General features: G+C 43.6%; 2 long non-coding RNA genes across 2 annotated transcripts; one reads left to right on the forward strand and one right to left on the reverse strand.

Annotated features, from left to right (window-relative positions):
- Nucleotides 1–2,897: 2,897 nt before the first annotated feature.
- Nucleotides 2,898–5,325, forward strand: LOC143000419 (uncharacterized). Its single transcript, XR_012963618.1, has 3 exons — nt 2,898–3,046; nt 3,589–3,691; nt 5,094–5,325. It is a non-coding gene; the product is annotated as an uncharacterized LOC143000419 (long non-coding RNA).
- A 572-nt stretch (nt 5,326–5,897) lies between these two features.
- LOC143000420 (uncharacterized) lies at nt 5,898–7,172 on the reverse strand. Its single transcript, XR_012963619.1, has 3 exons — nt 6,988–7,172; nt 6,455–6,570; nt 5,898–6,197 (listed from the first exon to the last, which is right to left on the reverse strand). It is a non-coding gene; the product is annotated as an uncharacterized LOC143000420 (long non-coding RNA).
- Between the last annotated feature and the right edge of the window lie 16,053 nt (nt 7,173–23,225).

Genomic DNA, 23,225 nt, shown 5'->3' on the forward strand with positions numbered 1-23,225 from the left:
CACCCGGGGCGTCGGTGTACAAACACTCAGTGATTAGAGACGATGGGAGACGAGGGCGGCGTGTTCTGCGCCCAGCGGGAGGGAAGAAAAACACAAAAAACAGCAATGTTGGTGGAGCGATCTGTGACGCGTTTGATTCTGCAGTTCTAGGGATCGGAAGGTTCCTGGTTCGATTCCGGGTTCCTCCTATTTACAGTCCGCACAATAATGTTACTCAACTGTCCAACTATCCGTTTCGACTTTCTGTCCTTTTATCGTCTATTGGCTTTTATTCTAACAAAACTAAACGGCTCCTGGTGTTCCCTGGGGGCCTCGTCCCTCAGTCGGCCGTTGTTTGCGGTGTTTGCAGATTTGTACCGTGGATGGATTTGTGCGACGCCGCCGGCCTGTTTTCCCATCGACAAAAGCGTAAATGTCATATTTCTCACGCCGCAATACCAAAAGTACACTGACCCAGTACTAATTTGTTTGAAATGAAAAGCTGAATCAACGTTTCCCCTCCCGCACAACAGAAGCTGTGCCAAACTGCGGCAATGCTGATTTTCCATAAAGCGCCGTTGCGGCCGGCCAGCTCGGTTGCAGGAAAACAACAATGAAGTCAGTCTTGTTTGACATCCGCCGCTGACCCCGAAACAACCTGGGCAGCAGAGATAAGCCGCCCGCTAAATTACTTTTCTGGCCCCAGTGAAGGATATCGGGGAAAGTTTTGATGCGGTCAGACTGAGAATGGGATCAGCTGACACCGGATCCATGACGCTCCGACCTGCATGGAGTCTGTTCTGTGTCGGATTGTGTCACGTCTTTGTTGTTAGGTGTTAGACGGTGACATCATCAGGTCCCCAGATCTGGATTTGAACTTGATTAATGCGAGCAATTGCTTTTGTTTCTGTTAATTTGGCTGCAAAACAAAACTGTCTCATTCTGATTCATGACAAGTCTGCCGAAGCTTCGCCGATCCTCCACCAGCGTCTTTGCCTCAACAAAAGCAGCATTCCATATTCTGTTTGTGTGTCGCCGCTCATCACTTCATGCTTTCCTGCTTCTTCTTCTTGCGTGTCGTCCTTTTCCAGCTCCGGCGTGTCGGAGATTAAACTTCAAAGCGTGAGATGCGATGCAGCGGCTTTGGTGGCGGCGTACAGACGGAGCCTCAGGTTGAACTCCTCATCTGTCACCTGAGCGATATCTGCACCCGCCAACGTAACAATCCGCCTCATGGGGACTCGTCTGACCACAGCCTCACCCCAAACAGCCGCGGGGGAGCAAAGGAAAGACGATTTTGCTTACGCTCTCACAAACAAACTGCCAAACTCTTCATGACATTGAGTTTCAAGTTAACAGTTTTGTGATTTGAGTCAAACTCGGTCGTCTTCCGGGCCTCTTCCTCTGAGGTTTGATTACCGAGCTCTTCTCTCTCTCCGTGGTGTCTGAACACGGCGTCACACTGAGGTCTCTGCGCACTGGCAGACGGACTCGATGACCCCCCTGTCTATTCTCGGGGACATGCTATAGACCCGTCGTGTCCCATCGCAGCTCCTTCTTAATTGGACATAATAGAGGAGCGGCGACGGAGCGAAAACCAAACATGTCACAGAATACACAACGCACATTTAGACGACTAATGGAACCTAACCCAATAACGAGTTCATGTACTCACAGCAGAGTAAAGCACTCGGTGTGATGAAGCTCGTTGCGTCCATCCTCTCCTCTGAAGGTTAGAGGAAACTTGCTAAACTCTTCATCAATAGGTTCCCTCTTCCTCATAAGGAACTGGGGATTTGAATTACTCCCACTTAAACATAAGCAGATTAGTGTGGGTTTATAAGGGGGGGGGGGGGGGTGTGTGTTCATGATGTGCATCCAGCCTGGCAGGCAGTAATGGATGGAAATGGACTGCTAATGAGTGGAGCTGCTTCGTTTCAAAGCAGCTGGTTGGTTGCTTTGTGGCTTGTGACATTTAGCTTCTGCTGTTAACATCCTCTGCCAAGGAGCTCACGAGGAGCTCACCTTGCCTGCCCGTGCACACACACGTGTTAAAGTGTGTTTTCGGTGAGAGCACGTCAACAAAAGGAGCGGACAGGTTCAAGCGCTTCACACGTTTGCATAAGTGACACATGCACACGTATGCGGTGACATCGCCACAGAGAAACTCTCAAAAGAGGGAGATATTGGGCCGGTCACAGGCGACGGGTCGACGTTGAAAGAGCTCAGCATGAATATACCAGATAAGATATTTCCTATTTCGCAGTACAAGAAAAGCCGCCCAGCAGGCTGTGAATGGAGGCTTTGCACCCTGCGTCCATCACATTCATTTTTAAAACAGAATTTCAGCTTCAGCGAAATTGATCTTGTACTCAATTTGAGGTTTTTAGTGGCGAAGAAGAAGAAAAAAGCAGATGTCCACGCTGAGAGTTTCATTTGATTCCTTTTCAGACAAACTGTGAGAGACACTCGGGCGGAACTTCCGTGGCTGAAAGTTTCCACTCCTCTGCGCGTGTGTGTGTGTGTGTGTGTAGCGTTTAAGACGTAAACACAGGGCCCTCGCTCGCTGTGACAGGAGAGCCACTCAATCTCTGCAAATCAGCCCTGAGACGTCTTTAACCAGCCAGCAGAGGGGACGCCACGCCGCCTGGAAGCTTCCACCTGAGATGATGCCGGATTATATAAAATGGCAGGACGGCGCCGTGCGACCTGGATCGCAACGAGCGCCGAGGTACGGTGGCCGAGAACCGCCACCGCTGCAAATAAAAGAAGCGCTGCAAAAATAAAAAGCTGGTGCAAAAATAAAAAAGGCGATGCAAATAAAAGAAAGTCTGCAAAAAAGAAACGCTACTGCAAATAAAAGAAAGTCTGCAAAAATAAAAAAGTCGGTGCAAAAATAAAAACGGTGATGCAAATAAAAAAGCCACAACGGAAGTGGGTTACCGGGGACTGTTTTTGCCGATGCACCTGTGTGAGTAGAAGACGACGCCGACGCACCTGTGTGAGGAGAAGAAGACGGCGACGACGACGACGAGAAGAAACTACGAGTAGGAAAACGAACTAGAAAGTAAGTGAACATGATAGTGTTTAATGTCGCTACGTGTACTTTTTAATGTGTTATTTGGTTAGGCCAGGTAACCCCAGGTTTGAAGGTGAACTGGAGAATGCCGGTGTATTGTTAGCTTCGGCTAACACGGGGAGACCACTAACCAGATGTCAGTTTGACATCATAGCTGGAGTTTGAGTTATTGGATGACATCGTTTTGTTAGCGTGATGCCATCACACTCATTTATTTAAGTAGCTTCAGATTCAAACAGCTTCAGCAGCATTGGAGACACACTTTCTGGACCAACATCTGACTGTGACTCTGTGAGTGAGCTCGTTTTGTGGTGACTATCTACAGTGAAGACAGCTTATTACTGTCGTTGTTGTTGTTTGTATCATTAATAATCATGCTAACAATAATCTAAGGCGTGGGTAACAGAAGTTATGTGGATGAATGTGAAGTTTAAGCTGTGTGGGGTGGCCAGGGACCTTTGAGAAAGAACCATGACCATAATGTCAGATTGAATCCTAAACTTGACTGTTTTTGCTTTGTCATTTACCAGGTCATGTTTTGTCCATTCTGTGGGGTGAACCTTCCATCCGTCCTGGTATATTGTGGCTCATGCTGTAGAAATGTCAGGTTCCTAAGGAGTCTTCAAGATGAAGGTACATTTCTTTCTGACAGTTAATGAGGTTCTTAAACATGATGGATTGCTATGCTTTTTCAGAGAATATACTGTCTGTTAGTCATGAATATACCACTTCATATGGTGAAATCCATAACAGAGGCATGTGGAATACAATGAATTTGAAGACATGAAAAATTAAGAAAGTTTCTTAGTCTAGTAGGCTACTGATCCCTGTAAAAAAATCCTATGCAACAATTTTGAGTGTTTTGCACTATGCTACTTTTATATAAAGACATTTTCAATTAATTAACTTTAACGAGTGCATTGAATAGCTTGATTCCTCAATAACTAATCACTAACTACCATGTCACCCACACATGATAATCTTAACAATCTCATTTATTCACCTCTGTAAAAATTGAAAATGTTCATTATGCAGTTCATCATTTAGCCTCTAATATAGTGTCCTCCGTCCTACCCCTCAGGTCCTGAAGCTAGTACTCCAGTGGATGAACTTATCCAAAAATATTTCACAGAGGGCCATAGTTATGAAATAATAGTGGACTTACTGAAAACCAAACACAACACATCAGTCAGTTTTCGCAATCTACAAAAAAGACTAAAACATGCAAGCCTGACCAGAAGGATCAACTACACTCCAATTGCTACTGTGCAGGCAGCTATTTCCGAGGAGCTAAAGGGATCAGGCCAGCTTTTAGGGTATAGAGCGATGTTGCAGATTCTGAAACGGAAACACTCTCTTGTCGTCAGACAAGACGATGCACCTAATGGCAGAGCTGGATCCATGTGGAACAGAGAATCGCTGCAGACGTAGATTTGTTCGAAGGGCATATCATTCAATGGGACCAAACGAAACCTGGCACGTTGATGGGTATAATAAATTAAAACCTTTTGGAATTGGCATAAGTGGCTGCATTGATGGCTTCTCCAGAAAAATTATGTGGCTGAATTGTGGAAAGACGAACAACGACCCTTCAGTAATTGCTCAAAACTACATCAACTGTGTAGTTGAGCATGGAGTTTTTCCAAAGCGGCTCCGCACAGATTGCGGCACTGAAAATGGAATAATGGCCGCCATTCAATGTACCATGAGATCAGAGCATGCAGACGAGTTTGCAGGAGCTTAAAGCCACATGTATGGCACTTCAACATCCAACCAGCGGATTGAAAGCTGGTTCCGGAAACAAAGGTTTCTGTCACTTTTAATTCATTTATGTTTTACTTGACCCTGGATTATTGTATTTGCTGTATGCATTTATATTATTTCTCAGTTTAATGTATATTGCTGTGCTTTTTAAAGGAAAGGGTATATTGTAGTGAAATCTCCAAAAGGCATGAGTCAGTAGTAAGTGGACTTGTACATTAATCTAAACCTCTTGAAGAACGATGACCTGGATGAATTTGTGTTTTCTATCTAGGAGCCAATTTTGGATGGATCTGTTCAGTGACTTGAGGGAGAGGCATCTCTTCAATGGCAGCCCTGCAAACACAAAGTTCACCTCCTGGAGTCACCTTATTTATTATTAATTACGTAAAAACTGAAATAATGTGGTGCTCTAAAATGTGGGTACTTAACTGCACTTGAAAATATTTTGTAACATTTTGATTATAAAATTTAAGATTCACAATAAAGTTTTCCCTCATGTGCAATGCTTTCTTTAATATTTGATACTTAGTTTAACCTAAGATCATTGCTTGTCTTTGGGTCTCTGCATCCTTGTCCTGTAAGAAACTCTGGAGATAATTGTAATGACCATGAAAGTGAAACTTAATTGATGTGTTGCTCAGTGTGAACACTTTCCTGTACTTGCTCCTAGCAATTGTGGTTTCCCAGCATCTGCCCAAACCCTGAACCACATCACCAGCATCATGCCAGTGCCAGCAACTCCTGCTGGGGATGAGCATGAAACTCTTTTTGGAGAACTGCAATGACAGAGTGGTGTAAGAGCTCCTTTGCAGTGGGAATCAGCTGTAGAGAACTACATCACCCTGAAAAACATGGCTGGTCTGTAAAAATTTTAGGGACATATTTGTGTTGTGACAACACCAAAACAAACTTCTTTTTATGTGTCGTATTTGCTGCTGCTGTATATTGCTGCTGTCATTTTCTTCTCTCCCCTGTCATTTGGCAGAGGCTTTTGTCCAAAGCAACGTACAAATGTCTGTAATAAAGTTGTCTATGCCTGAAAAAATCTTAAAAAAAAAAAAAAAGAACAGTCTGTAGTTTTTTTATTTATTTTTTATTTAAAGAAACAAGCTGAAGCTGCAAGCACATTCCTGATATCAAATACAATAAAAATGTGCGGTCTTGACAACAGTCTAAAAATGAAATGTTTAATATAATGTACACAAACATGGATCTCTAGGTCAGAGCGTGACACATTCTTTTAAGTAGTTTAAGCCTTGATTGTGTGACAATATTTTCAGACAAGGCTAAGTGTGAACGATAGACTATGTTTCGGAGCTACAATTACCAGAGCTGCTGAATCAGTGCTTGACTCTCCATCTGCAGGTTCCCATATCTGGAAGTAAAAAACAATATATCAGTGAGCACTTCAAATTTGATTGACAGAACTAGAGCTGAACAAATTTGAACATAAATATTGAAGTTTGTAAAATATGTGTAGGCCAGGACACTGCAACATTTACTGTAATTTAAAATGCTATTTTGGCACGTTTCATCAGAAACATGGCTTCTATGTAAAATCTAGAAACATTTTCATTTTCAGACAGAACTTACAATATAATCAATGTAAGACACAACAAATGTGGCACTCACCAATGTATCAGCTGCACTGAATTCTGCAGAGCTTGGACTCATGATGATCACCTCTGAATCCGACAAAGTAGTTTCGGAGGCTGCTGGTGTCCACAAAAAGGACAATTCATTATGATCTGCAAAAAACAAACAAAAAAAACAAGTATCATTAGGTTGCTTTGGACTTAAATTGCATGAACATTTTAGCCGTCAGTTCAATACCTCAATCTGACATTATGGTCATGGTATTTTCACAAAAGTCCCTGGCCACCTCACACAGCTTAAACTTCACATTCATCCAAATAACTATTGTTACCCACGCCTTAGATTATTGTTAGCATGACTATTAATGATACAAGCAACAACAACAACGATAGTAATAAGCTGTAGCCGTCAGTTGCTTCCACTCTCGTTAGTGGTCTCCCCGTGTTAGCCGAAGCTAACAATACACCGGCATTCTCCAGTTCAACTTCAAACCTGGGGTTACCTGGCCTAACCAAATAACACATTAAAAAGTACACGTAGCGACATTAAACACTATCATGTTCACTTACTTTCTAGTTCGTTTTCCTATTCGTAGTTTCTTCTCGTCGTCGTCGCCGTCTTCTTCTCCTCACACAGGTGCGTCGGCGTCGTCTTCTACTCACACAGGTGCATCGGCAAAAACAGTCCCCGGTAACCCTCTTCCGTTGTGGCTTTTTTATTTGCATCACCGTTTTTATTTTTGCACCGACTTTTTTATTTTTGCAGACTTTCTTTTATTTGCCGTAGCGTTTCTTTTTTGCAGACTTTCTTTTATTTGCATCGCCTTTTTTATTTTTGCACCAGCTTTTTATTTTTGCACACCAGCTTTTTTATTTTTGCAGCGCTTCTTTTATTTGCAGCGGTGGCGGTTCTCGGCCACCGTACCGAGGCTCCGTGACTCATCCTTAGTGTCGCAGCCTCGCAATGGAAGGGAGACATCGACAAACACCGCGGCAGGCTTGATCAAGGACTAATTAGGATGTGTGTGTGTGTGTGTGTGTCTCTAAATAAATCATGTGTGGAAAACTTGTCACAAACATTTACTTTGTATGCGTGAGATGTATGAAGGCCTCCTGCTCCTCACAGCGGCGCGTGGATGTGATTGATACGTCCTGCATTGATACATCAAGAAGCCACAGATTGAGGCAATTATAAACAACGCCAATCAATCCTAATACCACGGTAACGAGCGGCTTTGCCATTCAGGGTGATTGCTCCCTCTCAGGCCCATGTTGTGCTAGGTGGCACTGTTGCTCTTCCTCTCGCCTGCCTTCATATTGACGACACCGAGATAGTGATTGGATGTGATCAGTCAACACTCGATTGTTTATTAATGATCTATACAATCAAAGTAATGACTCAGTTCAGCGTGATGGTCTGTAAGTGCTGCATAATCCCGTCCTGTTGTGAATATGAAACACTTCAGATGAAAGAACCGATCCCATTCTGGAAAAACCTCCCCGGGCTTTAGATCCGTATCAAATAAACTGTGACAAATGTCTGAGATTTTCCGCCGCTTGTTTTGGAAAATGCCGCCGCGCCGATAATACCTGTGCTGGAGTCTAATCTGATTAGATCTCATATCGCCGAAATTGCGCTTTCAAAGGCAAAGAAGTAGGTCAGGATGAGGGATGATTAAGGTGAAGTTACACCACCTGACTGATGCTGCGCCCACGCATACTTAGGCTACTAGCAGGGACACTGGAAGCCTCTAGGGGGCGCTGTGAGGACTCGAAGTTTACTGACTGATCAACTCTGGTTCGACTTGAGTCAGGCAGCCAGAGAGGCAGACAGAGAAGAGAGAGATAAACAGAAAGAGAGCCAGACAGGCAGACAGACGTGATCATAGGCGGAACACTTATGCTGATAGCATATTAGCATCAGTTGATTCCTTAATAGCATCTGGCTGCAGTTTCGCCCGCGCGTTGGCAAAAAAACGGCCAGATTTCGCACATTTGCAAGCTTTCGCCAGCTGTGAAACGTGTGAGTGGGACACATTATGTCCGCCATATGTTTTCCTCAGCATGGTGCACATCTGCTCTGCGTGTCTCTCCCATAACAATTTAGGCCCCAAACACCGTCTGAAGCCCGTTTGTGCCCGGCCATTAAATGCACAAACGTCGCGCTAAGTGTTCCGCAACCGTAACAAACCTGGACGTTTTGACATCGTGCCACGTCCCTCGGGGGCAGGATTACGCTACGGCAATTTATGGGCACGACTCAGCAAAGTATGAATTACTTGTCAAAGCTCGTAACGCTGAGCACCCTGGGTACGAGGGGGGGGGGGGGGATGCAGGCGATGCTCAATTACGGCGGGACAAAAAGGCAGGCGCGGCGCAGTGCAGGAGAAGTGCAGCAGAGCAAAGCGCCAGTGACACGAGGGACACGCCGCTGCATAAAATGCTGATTTGCGTGCGTGGTGTCGGTAAGCCTTTCAAAATGGAATTGGACTTCTGCTTAGGAATGTCGTGAACATGGACATTAATACAAATACGACGCGCCTGCAGCAAATGTGTCGCTTCTTTTCTGCCGCTTTGTCACATCTCTAGTTCATCTCTAGCTCATTTATTCTCTACCCCCACTCCTGCTTCCTCCTGTTTCCAAACACATAAAAACTCAACTTGAGCATCAGAGGTCAATACCGCCAACATCTCAATCTAAACTTAATCCAGCACTTAACCCATGCAGCAGTAGTACCGTACAGTCCTGGATTTAGTCATCTAGTTCATGACTCTGTCCTGTTTGCTGGCGTCGTACAGGAAACTTGATGACCAAGTTTGGTGTTGGCAGTGTGGATGAGTTAAGGCCATAACTTGAAAGCGTTTGTCAGTGTGTTTGGGCACAGGGATCCATTCTGCATAACGACACGCTGGCAACGGCCCCAAGAGAGAACTAATGTTATATTTAGAAGTTTCAAAAAAAGGATTCACAGGCTGCTCGTTAGGCTTCACTTTAACAGAAGGGCAGTCAGAAAGCTGTTTGGATGGCCTGTGACATTCTGATGTGCATGTGTGTGTTGTGTGCAGTTGCTTAGTTTAGTTCAATGCTAAATTTAACTAAACTGTCTATCTATTTATATATAACTGTCACAAAGAACTGACTGGCTGTAAATGTGTATGCACTGCTGTGTGTGAGTTCCACTGCTGTAGATTAATTAAAAATGACAATGGTCAAAATGTCTCCTCACTGGATTATGACTCATTCCGCAACACACAAATGTTCATCATTCCAGCTCACAATACAGAAGAACATCTAATTACTGCAAACCAGGATTAGTGTGCATATTTTATAATTAGGCCCATTGTACTTGAAATGAGATGCAACTCTTGCAGCTTTAGAATCAACCAAAAACAGACTCCCTTTGTTTATCTCGGCAGACCTCTGATGATTAGATTTAATCAAGCAAGTGATGTGAGTTTGTTTTACCCAAGGAGTTTCTTATTGGGATTGTAAATTGAAAATCAAACTGTGTTTCTCTAAAGCTCAAGGGAAGTCAGAAGCGCAGGAGTGTGTGGGTGATGATGGAACCGTTGCGTATGTCAAAGCCTCTCTGACCAAATTAATAACCCTTTTATGGATGTAGGCCAGACTGTGGCTGGTTACAGATGCACTTTGTGGTTAATATTTTGTTTCAGAGCTCCAATGTGATTATTTTGTGGAGACGGAACCAGAGGCAGCATTCGGAGAACAAAATGAAAGGTAGCAGATGAAATAGGTTGTATGACAAACTTGCAGGGTGCAAAACAATCACGCTTGAAAACTTTCCTGTCCTCCGGAATAAAAACTAGCAAACTGCGTCCGACACGCTAACGACAAGACTATGTAACTTTCGCTTAAATGATAAATTCGTCGATTAAACGTCGATTTACAAAACTGTGTTGCTTCCTACAGCATCGGACTCTAAAGCTGCTTGACTGATTGACAGTGATGCCATCAAACTTATAAAAAGTTTGAACTTTGATGTCATCCAAACCCACCAAGTTCCAACAATGATGACATCCAACCCAACTGTTACAACACTGATGTCATCCTTATACATTACTACTGGATTGCAAATGATAGTGATCAGTTTTTGCGTCGCCTTCTCCATCATGAAACAGTAACTAATAAGTAAGTCAGATGTGGACACCACAGCGTGACAGGTTTGACTCTACCTATGTGATATTCATGACCAATGTTCTCCAGCGTTTCATGAGGTCAATGTATGGAGTGTGGTATATTATTTGTATTGAAACGTTGGGATGATTAACAGAATGAATACAGCCGTCCAAGAGAGGAATTACAGTGGCAAATGTGGTCTTAGTTGGAAGTGCAAGGTAGCTGACGTGTTTATGAGCCTGAACAAAGTGTGATCAGTTTACAGACTGGTCATCACTCATGCGATATGTAGAGCGGCAAAGCAAGCGCGGAAATGGTGGTTTTGGCATCACTGCACTTTTTTTTCCAGTTTAGCCAAAATGGCATCTGCTGCCGACATATCATCTTGGTCTTTGGTGAATATATTGTTATATATTGGTGTGTGCCTGGCTGCCATTGTCTCAAATCAATCCATGTTTTGGCAGACTCACAAATGCAACAACACCTGTTCTTCTCACGACTTCCTGAGGAGTTGTGTTTTTCTATCTTTGCTGCCAGTGTACAAGAATACAGTATCACTCTGTCACAGCTTAACCTCACATCTTCATTGACAACACGCACATCACACTCACACACACATACCGTATATAACACTGTACCCTGCCCTCATTCTTAAAACTTTCCTCTGCATATCACGCATATCCGATAGGTATCTCCACGCACATGTCTCACCAGACCCTGTCCAGATGCCTCTCAGTCATTCCAACGTTCAACTTCTGGCAAGAAGGCAGTCAAGTCATAATGAGGGAGCAACAACGCAGGTCCCTAGAAAGAACCTTGAATTGGCAGCAAAGAATGAAAGGACAAAATGTAAGTATCTGCACTCTCCCTCTAGTCTACACCATCGCAAAAAAATATTTTTGTTTAGGCAGTATGTAAAAAAAAAAAAAAGTAGCTGGGAAAAAAGGTGATCCATGCTTTCAGTAGATGGTTTTTGAAATGTTCTTTATTCTGAACTTGGTCAAATAAATGTCACCCACCCTCATCAAGTGCAGGCGTCCAGGCTATTAAGTCACTCAGGACGTGGCCATATCATGCCTGTCTATAGTCTGAATAGTCTGAATGACTCCTCCTCATCTAGATGTAGTTTATCCTGCAGCACTATGTTTCATAACTGGACCTCTGTGCTTCTTCTCTTGCCTCAGATGTGACTTACCATAAGCAGCCATCTCCTCATAGGGCTAGAGGCCCTATCTCTGTGAAACCTGGAAGCAAACTGAACGCCAGCTTTCATAGCTATGTGGTGCAGTCCATCCTGGGTGAGGGGACATTTGGAGAGGTTGTCAAATGCATCAGAAAGGACACAGACAAGACAGTGGTTGTGAAGGTGTTCAAGGACGAAATACCACTGAAAGATGCACTAGAAGAGGTGGGCAAGAAACCACATTTGCTTGCTTGTTTGTCACAATACTTACATACTATATGTATTATACTGTAGTCCTACTATATCAACTGCATTTGAAAGGATTTTTTGCTAACTGCCATTAATGTAACCTCTGATCTCTCTTAGGTCGCCATCCTGCATAAGCTGAGATCTTTGGCTCCTCTCTCCGACTCCTTTGTGTGGCTGAACCACAGCTTCATGGATCGAGGACGCCTTTGCCTTGAGTTTGACCTCCTTGACATCAGTCTTTGGGACATGATGAAGAAGAGACACTTCATGCCAATGTCTCTGCAGAGCATAAGACCCATCCTTCATCAGGTATGTGCCCCCTTCTAGGCAATGACAAACTGTCACAAAATGAATACAGATAGAAAATGTCTGACCTAATCTACCTGCTTTATTTTCTGTGTCTTTCCCAGCTTTCCACTGGACTGCAGTACTTGAAGAATTTTGGCATCATACACGCAGACCTGAAGCCAGGAAACATCATGATGGTAAACCATCGATGGCTGCCCCACAGGGTGAAAATGATTGATTTTGGTCTTGCCCATGATGCGTCAAATGCCACTCCTGGTTCACGTGTGCAGAGTCTGGGGTACAGGTAATAACCGACACCATAACTGATCTCTTACGTCAGCTGTGAGGCCATACTGGTGTTATATGAGCTACTGATTGCAAATAATACTACAGATGTAATCATGATTGTTTCTTGTCTTTCAGGTCTCCAGAGATCATGTTGGGTCTGCCGTACACAGAGGCAATAGACATGTGGTCTCTTGGATGTGTGGCTGCTCATCTTTACCTTGGTTTTTATTTATTTTGTGGCAAAGATGAATACCAGATGGTACGTATTTACAAATGTGCGTTTTTTGTATTATCAAGTGAGGTCAAGTCAATTTTATTTGTATAGCCCAATATCACATACAATGTCTCAAAGGGCTTTACAGACCCACATCATCCTGTTATGGTTTCTGTTTCAACGTCTATCAACAGAAGTGTTATCAAATCTTGTTTTACAGAAATTTGTCAAAATCCTCTGGTCTCTTAAGTGTGTCTTGAAAATTTTGTAGATGAGGGCCATCATGAAAGTTCTGGGTCAGCCTCCAGACCATCTGCTGATATCTGGACTAAAAACCACAAGGTTTTTCACCACCTCCAGCAAGCAGCACTGGAGACTGAAGGTAGGATAGCTACACTGCTCTGATCTGTGTGCTTCTTCATGTCTTTAACGGATTCATAGCATTGCTAACTTTCTGCTGTCTTTTCAGACTCCAGAAGAGTTCTATATCCACCTTGAGTTGAGATTGAAGTCGCTGGATGGCCTTTCCAAAGTAAAATATCTTTTGATGGTTCAAAAGAGAAGAACCTATAGTGGAACTTGTGTAGAATATGAAATGCACTAATTTAAATTTTTTTACTTCATTTTTAGCAACATGGAAACAACCTGCCAGAAACCAATTTGCTGACATTGGATGACGTTTTTGAAGTAAGTCTCTTTTGTTGGTTCACTTTCAAAGACTAGAAACTAGGCTAGAACTTACGTCCTGGTCAATCAAACTTGCATTTTTTCCCAAAATGGTCTGGGCAATATTACTGGCACCTTTGTAGAGAAAATAATTGGATTTCACCTTCAGACACAAGGTAGAACTGTTTCCACTCGCATCATCTGTTGCCAACTCAATGAAATGAAGTGCCTTGAATCTGTGCATGGCATCATGAAATCGAGAGATTACCAAGGTATTTTCAATCACAATGTTCCACCCAGTGTCACAACGCGTGACCCAGTGTCTCCGTCAAGGTCATGGGTCCTCCACCAGGAAAACACATTAAAAAGCACGCAGCAATGATTCAAAACAAAACACTGGACTATTCTTAAGTGGCCAGCAATGAGTACAGATCTCAAGTCCCATTGAACACATGTGGAGAGATCTGAAAACAGCAGTTGAAAGAAAGCACCCTGCTAATCTGAGCGAACTGGAGCAGTTTGCAAGACAAGAGCAGACCAACTTCCAGTGTAGAGGTGAAGGAATGTGTTTATTTTATGATTTAAATGGCTAAGTTAAGATCTGAACCAAAAACACTTTCAGTGCTATTAATATGCTATGGAAATAAAGAATCAAATTGGCACAAGTAGACTAGATACTTATTTTGTTGACAAGTGATAATTGAATAATTTCATGTGCAGGGGTGCCAATATGTTTGGCCATGAGTGTACAGAACGCAATGTAGATTTTTTAAAATTATTTACTCTTTACAGGAAGCTATTTTCTCATGTCCTGTATTCTACTTTCAGGTAAAACCTTTGAACTGTCAGAGCACATTGCAAAGTGCAGAACATATTGCGGATGTGCGAAGGTTTGTGGACCTGATGGAGAGGATGCTGAAGCTGAATGCAACCACACGAATCACACCCTGTCAAGTTATGCAGCATCCATTTTTCAGCTGGCATCAGAAATCTGACAAACACAGTACCCCATCTTCCCATCAGCCTGTCCTGCAACAACCAATCCACCCCCTTAGGCAGAAGAAATTGAACAACACCCAGAGGCAGGTCAGATATGTCCTGGCGAGTAAGATGGCTGAAGATGAGGACCAGAGAGGCAAATGGTAAGTGTTGTACTCAACTGCTTATGTTTCACTGGAGCTTATTCAATGATATTACCCACCTACATTTAAAGACACTAACACAAACCTTTGCCTTTACGGAATGCCTGACAATAGCAGGATCAGCTTGGACTTTGACAAGGGTGGAAATCGTCTCCCCCCCATCAGCGGGGTCCACACATCACAGAAAACCATCTCCCCGTGGATTCTGCCTGTGAGGAAGTATGGCCAGACCCAGTGTGTCCACCAAAAAACCAACCCTTATACTTCCAGTAGAACCCAAGATGAGGTCAGACATCGTCTGCCCCCCATAAGCAGGGCCCAACAATCAAGGGAAGCCATCTCCCGGTGGATTTTCTCCCTCAGGAAGTACGGCCAGACCCAGAATGTCCACAAACAAACCATCCCTTATACCTGCAGTAGAGCCCATGATGAGGTTAGACATCGTCTGCCCCCCATCAGCAGGGCCCACCCATCAAAGGAAGCCATCTCCCAGTGGATTGTGTCTCTCAGGAACCAAGCACAGTAACACATCTCACTTCTGCTTCTGCTTGTACCAGAATGTCCATCAACAAACCAACCCGACTGTCGAGGTGTAGAGCAACAACCTCAGCAACGGCGACTTGAGCAACACCACATGATGATTCAAGTTGTGCTCATATTCAAAACATTAAACTGACTTTGGGACTTTTTTTAAGCATAGTTTTTTTAAGTAAAATGTTTTTCAATAAAGCAATTTGAATGTATTATGCTGTATATTTGTTTATTGACGCTCCTTTTTAAGGTTTAGTGCCACTAAAATTTTGCGTGATAACAATCAGTGTTCCTTGTGTTAGGACTGAACAGGAGGAATGCAAAGAAAGAAACTATGTGAAAACGCAACGATTTAAATATGCAAGTGGCAAGGAGAGTGCCCCCCTCTCTGGCTTAATGATGCTCTGTTGTCATGGGGACAACTGCTTTAGATGTTTTGAAGTCATCTATACTGTGGAGGAATCACTTCAGAATGAATGATACAACTATAATTCAGTGTGACTGCCATAATGGTGCATTATTTCCATAATTCCATCATTTCCGCAACTGTTAATGTCTCAGGGTGGGCTTGATTCAATTTCATTCACCACAGACACTTTTGACAGATGTTGGGAAGTGGAGCTGGGCTGTCTTGTTAAAACATAATGTTTGTTTACTGAAATGATGTGGTTTGATTCCAAATTGAGCCATACCAGTACTGTAAACATTCATTCAGCACAAATGAAGAATTTTCAGTGCACTAAGGCTACACGGATAAAATGGAATTGTATAAATAGCATTTTACTGGAACGGAGCATATGGATACAGAGAAAGGGAGAATGAAACGGTAGAAAGTATTCAGTCAGAGATGTGCACGTCATAACAACATTTCACCGGATCCCAATGTTCAGAGAGAACCAAACGCTACAATGGACATCAGTCAAATCTGAAGTGAACTATGAGGAAAGCACAACCCGGCAGCGGACAAAATTCAGTGAAAATTCTCAATTCGCTACAAAAAGCCTGACACATTGTCACTGCTGTACAATAGAGAAAAAAAATACACAATAAAGCAGCCAAATAATCGGACTGTCTTACCTTACTTGAGAGCCCTCATGTTCTTGGGTTGCTTGGGACGGTTCTTGATTTATTTCCATTCATAAATCCCTCAAAGCGAAGTCCATTAGTCTGGTGGTGTGACCGTCTGACCTGTATTCAGTCCAAAATCACAAAAATTGTCTTTTATATTGAAAGTATCCAATCTCTGTATTGGTATAAACTATTGCATTGGTTCTAAACTTACATTCCGCTAAAGTGGAATCTGCAACCTGAACAGGTGTGTTTGTTTGGCAAGTAAGAGGGAGGGGGCGGGGCGGCACCGGTGAGGAAGCAGGAAGGAAGTGCCTCACCACTTCCTGTCCACAACTTTTGATAGCAAACCAAATAAAACGCATATTCTGAACAGACTGCGGTCCATTGGAAATTGTAGTCGCCCCCTGGTGGCCTGGTGGCGAAATATGATCTGTGTATGAAGCTTCTATGCGTGAAATTTTTAATAATAACTCTAATATGGTAAGTGTGGTACTACTAACCTAAAGGGTTAGTGGTTCAAATCCACACTGTTTTTGTTTATTATGTTTGGGGGGAGGGGGGGAGGGATAAATGCATCTCTATCTGAAGTGAATGTAAAACGTCATGTTTTTAGGTTCATACTCATTACGTACGAGTACAGGGAAAGATAATAAATCATCACAGTGCAACGGTACAGAGTGCAAAAATACAGAAGCAAGTTATATTTTTATTTTTATTTTTTTATATATTATTTTTTAAATAGAGCAGTACAAAGAAAATCAGAGTAAATCAATAAACTGGGTCTAAAGTGCGTAAAGGTTTCACAAAGCAGAGAGAGAGAGACCATAGAGCTGCTACATATCAGAGACGATCGGGGCGCCGTTTATTACAAGTGAGCACAATTACACACTCGTGGACTCAGGGTTACAGGATCACAGAGTCGGGTCAGCTGCTCCCTGGGATTCCCCCCGCGTGTGGGACGATCGGGGCAACCACACGGAGAGCATCCTGATTGGCTGATTGGGACGAGCACCGTGAATCGAGGTGAGCGGTGGCGAAAAGAGCTCATTAGCCAACATCACGCGCTCACACACACCCGAGACAAATGTTGTGTGTGGACAACACAAACTATACACCGATCTGTTTGTTTCTTCCGATCGTTAAATATCAGGTTTTACTACTTCCGGCCGAATGCGTCATATGGTAATTTTACGGGACGCGATGACCTAAACAAAACGACGGCGCTTGCCGTTTAATTATATTGATTTCGGTCGTCATTTACATGACGTCATTACTTAAAACTATACAAAAGAAGCTCAGGCAGCCTCTGGAAAGCAGGTGTCAGATTTTGTTAAAGCAATGTCCTCCCCCTGTGAAAGTGGAGAAATTTCACCAAGCAAATCAAACAACTCTTCCTCTTCTTCTTCCTCCTCCTCCTCTTCTGCCTCTGCCTCCGCTTCTATCTCTGCTTCTGCTGCGTCTTCTCTTGCCTCAGATTCCCATCAGGCTTCGAGGGCTCGAGACCACATCGTCACTAAACCTGGAAGCCAACTGACCTCCAGCTCCCATAGCTACGTGGTGCAGTCCATCCTGGGTGAGGGGACATTTGGAGAGGTCCTCAAATGCATCAGGAAGGACACAGACAAGACAGTGGTTGTGAAGACAATCAAGGATGACGTACCGCTGAAAGATGCAATGGAAGAGGTGAGAAAGAAACCAGGCTTGCTTACTAAAGTTTGGCTTGTGCATTGTGTGTGACATAGCCTTTATTATAGTCCGACTATATTAACTATGAAAGCATATTTTACAAAATGCAATGAAGGTAACTTAAAACTCCTCTGTTCTCGCTCAGGTGGCCATCCTGCACAAGCTGAGATCTTTGGCTCCTCTCTCTGACTCCTTTTTGTGGCTGAACCACAGCTTCATTGACCAAGGACGCCTTTGCCTTGAGTTTGACCTCCTTGACACCAGTCTTTGGGACATGATGAAGAAGAGACACTTCATGCCTCTGTCTCTGCAGACCATCAGACCCATCCTTCAGCAGGTATACACGCCCTCTTCTCCAATGCACCGATAAACTCAAATACAAAACCCAAACACATAGAACATGTGTGACCTCTATCATTTCCTGTGTCTTTCCCAGATTGCCACTGGACTGCAGTACCTGAAGACTTTTAACATCATTCACGCAGATGTGAAGTCGTCAAACATCATGATCGTGGACCGTGGAGAGAGGCCTATTCGAGTCAAAATTATAGATTTTGGCAAAGCCTATGATATATCAAATTTTATTAGTGGCTCAGGCGTGCAGAGTCTCCTGTACAGGTAATAAGTGACTTCATAGTCCACCTCTTTATGCCCGCTGTGAGGCCATACTGGTGTTATATGGACTACTGATTGCAAATAATACCACAGATCATAATTGTTCATGATTGTTTCTTGTCTTTCAGGTCTCCAGAGATCATGTTGGGTCTGCCATACATGGAGGCAATAGACATGTGGTCTCTTGGATGTGTGGCTGCTCATCTTTACCTTGGGTTTTATTTATTCAGTGGCAAAGATGAATACCAGATAGTACGTATATACTTATGTGTGATTTCCTTATGGTTTCTGTTTCATATTTAGTATCAGAAGTATTTTTGGAAGATATGTTGCGTTTCCAAGTCTGAAACTAGTCTAATTATAACAGAACTGGTCTCCAGGTGTGAGGTGAATTTACGTTTTTGTCTTTAGATGAAGGCCATCGTGCAAATTGTGGGTCAGCCTCCAGACCATCTGCTGCAGTCTGGACTAAAAACCTCAAGGTTTTTCAACACCTCCAGCAAGCAGCACTGGAGACTGAAGGTAGGATCGCTACTCTGCTCTGATCTGTGTGCTACTGCATGTCTGCCTGGCCTAATTTAATGCTGACTTTTTTGTCTTTGTGTTGTCTTTGCAGACTCCAGAAGAGTTCTATATCCACCCTGTGTTGGAGACAATGAAGAAAGAGTTGAGAGTGAGGTCACTGGATGACCTTTCCAATGTAAATCTCTTTTGATTGTTCACATTTTAAGACTAGAACCTGTGTAGAATAGAGGGGATTTTTTCTGCCAAATATTTAGCAACATGGAAACTAATTTCACATCTTGTCCTCTTTTGCTTAATAAACTTCCAGTTCAATCAGTCCAGCCCAAAAACAGAAGAAGAAGAAGACATACTGGGAGAACTGTATGATCGTTGGCTGTTTGTGGACCTAATGAAATGGATTCTGCAGCTGGATGCAACCACACGCCTCACACCCACTCAGGTTCTGCAGCATTCCTTTTTTGTGCGGAGGGTGACTGCAGTCATGTATGACTTTTGGACACCTGGGCGTCAACCCCCCATCAGCAGGGTCCAGCCAGTGCAGAAAAACTCCCCTTGGACTGAAACTCTGAGGGAGTACAGCCCAACCCAGCAAATCCACCAGCAAACCAAGCCTTATACCTCCAGTAGAAGGCGTGACGAGGTCAGACATCATCAACCCCCCATCAGCAGGGCCCACGCAGCCCAGAAAAACTCCCAGTGGATTCACCCTGCAAGGAAGAGCGGCTCAAACCAGTATGTCCGCCAACAAACCAACCCTTATATCCCCAGTAGGTCCCGTGATGATGTCAGACATCGTCAACCCCCCATTGGCAGGGCCCATCCAGCGCCAAAAAACAACCAGTGGATGCACTCTCTGAGGAAGTACAGCCCGATCCAGTATGATCACCAACAAACCAACCCTCATAGCGCCAGTAGAAGGCATGACGAGGTTAGACATAGTCAACCACCCATGAACAGGGCCCACCCAGCACAGGGAAACTTCCCCCGGTGGACTCATCCTATGAGGAAGAGCAGCGCAACCCAGCATGTCCGCCAACAAAGCAAACCTTATACATCCAATAGAAGGCATGACAAGGTTAGACATAGTCAACCCTCAATCAGCAGGGACCACCAAGAGCAGGGGGACATCTCCAGGTGGACTCACCCTGTGAGGAAGAGTGGCCCAACCCAGTATGTCCACCAACAAACCAACCCTTATACGTCCAGTAGAACCCATGATGAGGCCAGACACGGACAACCCCCCTTCAGCAGGACCCACCAAGAGGAGGACAACATGTCCTGGTGGACACCCCCTGGGAGGAGGAGCAGCCCGACCCAGTACCACCAACAAAGCAACCCCTATGCCTCCAACAGAAGGCACGACATCAACCGCACCCAGGCAGGTCTGGCGCCACGTCCTCACTGGAAAACCTGAGCCCAGGCAGAGCAGATCACATAAAAGATGCTGGTGGGGGAAGATAAAGAGATGTTTGGCCAGTAAGAAGAGAGCGACTGCTCACACATACCATCATCATCATCACCAGTTTCAGCATCATGTTTTTTAAGTTAAATGTCTATTTTATCATTAAAGCATTATGAATGTATGGTGGTGAATGATCATTTATCGGCTCTCCTTTTTGAGGATTTGTCCCTTTTATACGATGACCGTCAGTGTCATGATATGCTGATGACCATTTACTGTATGTTAGTGTGTGGAAGGGATACTTTCCCTCATTTGGTTGGATTTGATATTGAGCCACGGCAACACTGTAGGCACACTTTATGTCCAATCAGCAGCAGTTGAAGATAAGATGGACTCAATATATGGAGTGAGAATATTGACTATGTGTGTGTATGGGTCTGTGTGTGTCACAGAGAGGGAGAGAAGGCAAAAGCTGGATCCAGTGTTATTACACTGATATGTCAGATCAGACAGGGATGTGATTTGAAGGACATCCGTCGATACAAAGCCATCTGTGAGAAAGAATAAACAATGTTATGTGCATTGCGCACAACATAACACGGTTAGCCAGCAGGGCGGCGACACCATTACAGGCTGAGTAATAGTGTTGTTCATTAGCAGTGACTGGGAGCGGCTGAAGGAATCCAGCAACATGGAATATCAATGAAGTGAAACATATGAGACCCGTCTGTCTGTCTCCCCCCGCCTGTCTCTTTCTCTCTGTCCATCTGTCACTCTCTCACTCGCTGCACCTCGCTGTCACTATGGATCTCTCTGTCTCTCTCTCGTTCTCTCTTCTCTGTCTGCTTGTCTGTCTCTCTGCAAAGAATCGGTCTCTCTTGCTTTCTCTTGCTCTACCTCTCTCTATCTGTCAGATCTTCTGGGTTTTGGCCTGTGCTCTTTGTTTTCATTTGCAGGGTTAATGAGTCTGACATTTTGCGATGCTGGGGAACATTTAGCCTCATTTCACATTTCTGTGCACTCTGTGTGTGGTCGCCGTGGTTATTATAACTTCATTCCAGATCTCAGGCGACTGAGCTACTCTCCGTCCCCTCCTCCTTCTATCTCACCTTGTCTCCACAGACATTCTCCCACTGTCTCATACCACCACAATATCACAGTGCTTTCCTCCTCCATTGCTCATTAAAACCCTCAACTGATAAAGAAAAGGATTTGGATTCACATTGTCCAACACGATTCATCTATTCTCACTTCAGATCATCATATAACAATAACTCGGGAGGCCAGAGAATTTCTCTCATGGCTAAAGGGCCAGGAAAAATCTTTAAACTGCGCTTCAAAGCAGGGTTAAGTGTGGGAATCAAAATGTCTTCTCCTGAGATGGATAGTTGGAGGCACGACAGCCCTCTTTTATCTCCTCTGGCACGGTTTCATCTCACCTCTTCGTCATCTGACTCATTCATCCCTCCATTCTCTGGAGAAATTATGGTAATCGAGGCGAAGCAGATATTGTTAAGCATCAGCAGTATCCTGTGAGAGGTGCAGTGCTGAGATTGGTGAGGAATTCTCATTTTCTGCTAATTACGGAGCCGTCTTGCCAAACGACGTGCGTGCTACATACTGAGGCGAGTGTCTTTCATCCTCATCCAAGGTACATGGACTGTACTGTGGATAGCATTTCGCTACTTATAAAGCTGGAAAACATTAATTCAGCATCTTGTAGAAAATATCTCAAACAAGCATTTATCAAGATTAAATATCCTACTTTTGTGTTTATGTCAATTCTATCCATTGAAAGCGGTATTTCTGGTTTTGGAGAGTTTCTGTGAGGATTAGGAGCAGCTTCCAGAGGACCTAACATCTCCATCCAGAGGACTCATCTGAATCAATCCTCTCAGATCCATAAATACAGTTGGGATGTGCATACACAGTTCAATCAATAGTCTCCTTCCCTTTAACACCCGGGCCAAGGTCGAGCATACAGCGAAGCGTTTGTGGGAGACATAAAAAGATCAGCACTGGGGCATTGAAATGCATTACGATGGATGGGAGCTTAAGGTTGTATTTATCTATTAGATATTGAATTGGAATAAATTAATGTCAAGAAAGTAATTTTAATCTCCTGTATCATATTAGCTGTCTCCTGTGATATTGGCACTTTGCAAGGTGAAAGGTGATTTATGAAGGGATAAGGAAAACTAATCAATGCTAACAGCACCTGGAGGATTTTGGAAAAATGGAATCTCTTGTGCTTCACAGAGCAGATGGATCTACGGCTGAGCCCAAACTCACTCAGGATATTTATCTTTCTTTTATGGCGGCCATATTTCAGAATGTTCAAAGGAAACAATCTGTCTGTGTCCGGGAGAACATCAGAACAATTTTCCCCTTATCATAATAATAATAATAATAATAATGCTTCTATCAACAAACAGAAATTAACCCATTGATGTTTGCCGAACATTCACAGTGAACAATCAGTGAGTGTCACCAACATTAAGGTTTATTTGCCTTAATAATCACGTATGTGTTATGTCTAAATGATGCATTGAAATAGATTTGTTTGAAAGTTTGCATGCTTTTACTGTTACTGACAATAACAAGATCATTGTGACACAGACAAAGACAAATATTAATAGATAACAAATAAATGGACAAAGAGCAGAATGAGGAGATAAAAGCTTTGCTGAAACCAGGGATCATCCTGCCTTAAAGTAAAGGTTCATGCTGGGTTTGCTGTTGGCAGATAATGATTAACTTAATCTGCCTCCTTAAGCGAAAGACTAACACAGTCAGTCAAGAACGTGTAT

This window comes from Genypterus blacodes, unplaced genomic scaffold (genome assembly GCF_046128005.1).
Source record: "Genypterus blacodes isolate CSIRO-AG114 ecotype Tasmania unplaced genomic scaffold, CSIRO-AGI_Gbla_v1 ptg000048l_1, whole genome shotgun sequence".
NCBI lineage: Eukaryota > Metazoa > Chordata > Actinopteri > Ophidiiformes > Ophidiidae > Genypterus > Genypterus blacodes.